Here is a 5,628-nt window from a genome sequence, read left to right as displayed (position 1 = left end):
CAATCGTCTGCTGATCCAGAGTGAGCAGATAATTGGAAAAAGACGGAAAGGTTACAATATAGTAAAAGATTTCCTACACAAATTCAATGTAAAAGCAATAACTTTAACGAAAAATAAAGTCAAACTTTTGCGCATAGAGACCCTCATAACCATACCTTTTCTCGAAGAGCATTCCAAGCCGAATTGATTTAAGCAATAAAAAAGATAGGTCACGCGGTATGTAAGAAAGAACTCGTCACGAATCAAAAGTCACTGTTTTACGGCCATCTATTTACCGGCTTCTATCAAGTTCATGAGGGTTTCCCGCGGGTTGCCGTTTCCCGCCAATCGGGACTCCTCGGACAATTCCGCCATAACGGTGTGGTGAAGCCCACTGTCCGATGCGTTCAGATTGGGTTTCCCGCCTTCTGTCAAAGTCTTATGTAGTCTCCAATCTTCAGATAAAAGAGTGAATTTCTAGTAAACAACAATGTTTTCCCTGCCACATGTACACAGAAATATACTAAAATAAAGTCATGGCAAGTGACCTTACAGAGAACCGTGTCTTCAAATAAATGATGTTCATGTTTTTAGAGAGTATAGCCGATGTATCACGATTGGGAAAGAGACGGTTACACTACAGTAAATACATTCAAATGAAGTTTTAAATTCAAGATGCAATAATAATGCCAAAATATTTAAATAAAAATAATAAAATGAATAGCATCGTCATGCTGATTTTTATGTTTAAAGATTTCATTATTCAAATTATGAAGTTGTTTTAGAGTCATGCAGCCTTAAGATTTAAAAATTCATAAAAATGGGTCTTGTTCACAATCATATGCCCCTAACATTTAATTTTCATAGCCATGGTAAACCAAAGACCTATAGATAACAATTATCTATAGGTCTTTGGGTAAACGAAGATCATGGTGTTCATATTTATGCTGCCTAAAGATCTGCTAAATATATCCATTATTCATATATGCCTGACGCTTAAAGGGGCCTTTTCACAGATTTTGACATTTTTTAACTTATTCATTAAATGCTTTATATCGATAAATGTAAACATTGGATCGTAAAAGCTCCAGTAAAAAATCAAGACTAAAATTAAAAAAAGGAAAAGCACATTGCCCGGACCAGGTTTCGAACCAGTGACCCCTAGAGTACTGCCAGAGTCCTGAAGTACAAACGCTTTAGCCTACTGAGCTATTCCGCCGAGCATACATATACTTGAAGTATTTTATACCTTATATAAGCAATCATCGTAGTTTCACAAAATTTAACGACAAAAACAGAACTCTCCAAATTATTCAATCGTTTCGCGTTGCAACGCTTTATAATTTTTAGGTTTTAAAATCGTCAAAAGATGCATATAATGGCTATATTAGACCATGGTAAATGTTCAGTATTACTGTTTCCTCACAAATATCATAATTAAACGAAAATTTGCGATTCTGAAACAACTTTTTTCAATTTTGTCAATTTACCAAAGCGTGAAAAGATCCCTTTAAAATGCATGTGGTCACAGCTTATTAAAAGCAAACCGGTCATGTAAATGTGTTATGCAAAATATTGTAGTTCATGAAAATAGCGTAGATTCTTTTGTGCAGGAGTTTGGAAAATAAATGCAAAGCGTATTATATATATAGACAATAATGCGCATTTCTAAGACAGGCCCCAGAGAGAAAGAGTAGAAACTACTCCCCCACTATCTTGTATCAATTACATGTTAATTTGATGCAGTGGTCAGCCTTCCAGCAGGCAGTCAATGAAAAGTAATAAATCACATGTAACGGGGCTGATAAGCTCAGGCCATATGTTTCATTGATACCTTGAATGCTGATAAAAAGACACTGTGTTCATTTTACTGTGAATATTGTCAAGTTTTAAGCAACTGATTTGAAGTTCTAGTCAAAGTTATTAAGTTATTCTAAGTGTGGACTTTGTCAGATTTTCAAGAGGGGTCCACATTGCACAAGATCCTTCTCAGAAAGAAATGATGGTAAGTTATTTTTTTATTTTAAGCATTGATTAATTTTGAATATCATAAATCTGGATATCAGTCCGTTGTTTGCCGATTTCTTTGAAATTTAATCAGAAGTTACCAAAATATTCTTATCCCCACGCTTTTTGAAAAAAAAGGTGGGGATATTGTGGTTATCTCCGCCGTCCGTCCGTCCGTCCGTCTGTCTATCTGTCTGTCTGTCCGTCCGTCCTGGCCACTATCTCCTCCTACACTAAAAGCACTAGAACCTTGAAACTTACACACATGGTAGCTATGAGCATATGTGCGACCCTGCACTATTTGGAATTTTGATCTGACCCCTGGGTCAAAAGTTATAGCGGTTGGGGTGGGGCCGCGTCAGAAATTATCACTCATTTTTTTAGGTTATTTTACATTTACTTCTTTATTTCTACACCGATTCACTTCAAATTGATACTGGACCTCTCTTATGACAATACGATCAATCTCAACCATGCATGGCCCCATTCCCAACCCTGGGGCGCCCCGCCCACATAGGCCACACCCACCAAAAATTTCCATTTACTATAATTTTTTCATTTCTACACGGATTCACTTCAAATTGATACTGAACTTTTGTTATGACATTAGGGTCAATCTCAACTATGCATGGCCCCAATCCTAACCCTGGGGCGCCCGCCCACATAGGCCACACGCACCAAAAATTTCCATTTACTATAATTTTTTCATTTCTACACGGATTCACTTCAAATTGATACTGAACTTCTCTTATGACATTAGGGTCAATCTCAACTATGCATGGCCCCATAACCAACCCTGGGGCCCCGCCCACATAGACCACACCCACCCAAAATTGCCTTTACTATAATTTCTTCATTTCTACACCGATTCACTTCAAATTGATATTGAACTTCTCTTATGACAATACAGTCAATCTCAACTATGCATGGCCCCATTACCAACCCTGGGGCGCCCCGCCCACATAGACCACACCCACCCAAAATTGCCTTTTACTATAATTTCTTCATTTCTACACCGATTCACTTCAAATTGATACTGAACTTCTCTTATGACAATACGGTCAATCTCAACTATGCATGGCCCCATTACCAACCCTGGGGCCCCGCCCACATAGACCACACCCGCCCAAAATTGCCTTTTACTATAATTTCTTCATTTCTACACCGATTCACTTCAAATTGATACTGAACTTCTCTTATGACAATACGGTCAATCTCAACTATGCATGGCACAATTACCAACCCTGGGGCGCCCTGCCCACATATGTCACACCCACCCAAAATTGCCTTTTACTATAACTTCTTCATTTCTACACCAATTCACTTCTAATTGATGATGAACTTCTCTTATGACAATACGGTCAATCTCAACTATGCATGGCCCCATTACCAACCCTGGGGCCCCGCCCACATAGACCACACCCGCCCAAAATTGCCTTTTACTATAATTTCTTCATTTCTACACCGATTCACTTCAAATTGATACTGAACTTCTCTTATGACAATACGGTCAATCTCAACTATGCATGGCACAATTACCAACCCTGGGGCGCCCTGCCCACATATGTCACACCCACCCAAAATTGCCTTTTACTATAACTTCTTCATTTCTACACCAATTCACTTCTAATTGATGATGAACTTCTCTTATGACAATACGGCCAATCTCAGCTATGCATGGCCCCATTACCAACCCTGGGGCACATCTAGGTCAAACATTCGGCGTGGGGATACGCGTCGGCCTCTGCCGCGCCATTTCTAGTTTGAATATGCAGGGACTTGTGTTTTAGCTTCATGGTATATGATAGAAGTTACTAATTAAGCGAAATTTTAAAAAAATCAAGAAACCGGTAAAGGGCGGTTTTAGCTTCATGGTATATGATAGAAGTTACTAATTAAGCGAAATTTTGAAAAATCAAGAAACCGGTAAAGGGCGGAGCTACCATGGTTTTTTAATTGTTTCAATTTCACCAAATAAGTATTGATCTATTTCAGTGTTTAACATCAGTTGACCTTATATGAATAGCTGGAATGTAGATAGCAGATTTACATTCAGTTTACTCATGCACATTCATCCCGAACTCTTTTAATTATTTAGTGTTAAACATTATTGAGTGGCCAATCAGATCGCAGTATTTCAAATAAACAGTTGCAAATTTATTGTAATTTAAATCAGCTAGTGGGCTACTAAATCTATTAATAGTTCTCTGATCAGCATTAACAAATTAAATACATCCGCATTTGCTCAGTATATGGTTAACAGTTTACTATAAGTCTATGTTCTGAAGAAAGATATCTTTAACATATAAATTGTGATATAAATACACAATAGTTAAAATTTTAGACTAATATACGGAAAGTATATTTACAGCTCTGATTCTTCGATTAAACACCAATTTGTCTTTCTAATATTTTGTTTAAAAAATTATCTATAAACATAATTTTATGATTTTCAAGTATCGCCTCCCACCAGTATAATCGGGACGCTCGAACTCATTTATCTAGAGCGATCAGCTTATCTTCTAGAAAAATTTCAAATCTAACGTATTAGTTTTATTACATTTAATAATAGTTCCTCATCTATTTTCAAAAACAGTTTTTTATAATTCTACTTATATTTTTATTATCCTTTGTGCATTTTAGGAAACAACGGGAATCTGGAAGGCAAAATTTGAAAATATCTAATTCAAGTCGGACAAATGGAAAAAGTGGCATCTATAAAAAGCTTAACATAATTAACATTTGTTGACATGAAAGGTACAATACACTTAGAGTATAATCAGTTTGTGTTATTCCTACAAAAGAACAGATAAGAAAGTGAGGCACATCTTTCAACTAGTAACATTCTAAAGGAACTAAGAAATCACAAAAATGGGATCCGCGACGCAAATGGACAGCGTATGTACAAACAGTTCTTTCATACGTTACATTTTAAAACATTATGAGAACTCGGAGTTACGTAGACACATTTTCAGTGACATTATATCAGTGCTTTTTATAAATGAAATTCAAGTACAAAAATAAATGTTTCATCCTTGCCCACACTGCTTGATTTATATCAGCAGATTGCAAAATATGACTCAAACATTTGGTGTGAAGAAATATTGAAGGACGTGAATGTAACAGAAAGTAGAACCTTGTACACTGATTATCAAAGCAAATTTACTGAAACTGAGTGGAAAAAGATATGTATATTTGAACACTATTTCGTCAAAGATGCGGTGACGTTTTAACGTTATGAGGAGGAAATAAGCCAAAAGCAATCATATTTGAAACATTTAATACAAATAAAATCAATTTCTAACTCTTCTGTGATAAAGTGTGAAAAAACAATACAAAGTAATTTGGATCGGAAAAGAGCAGCAAACGAAGTTAACGGAGTAAACTTAATCGACGGAGAAATAACGCATTCGTATCAAAGGATTGACGACACACTGCATAAATGCATTGAACAGTACACAAGCGAAAAAGTAAATTGTGCAACTGTTCCCTGTCCTAAAAGTAGCTGCAATGAACAAGCCTGTAGAGTTCATCTTTTTGTTGAAACCGATGATAAACAAAACTTCACAAAAATAGGGAAAATATTAAAATGGGAACTTGAGAAAAGTCATGGACTAATTTGCACTTATATAGTTTTTGTTC

This window comes from Dreissena polymorpha, chromosome 4 (assembly GCF_020536995.1).
Source record: "Dreissena polymorpha isolate Duluth1 chromosome 4, UMN_Dpol_1.0, whole genome shotgun sequence".
NCBI lineage: Eukaryota > Metazoa > Mollusca > Bivalvia > Myida > Dreissenidae > Dreissena > Dreissena polymorpha.
Note: the sequence above shows the minus strand (reverse complement) of the source record.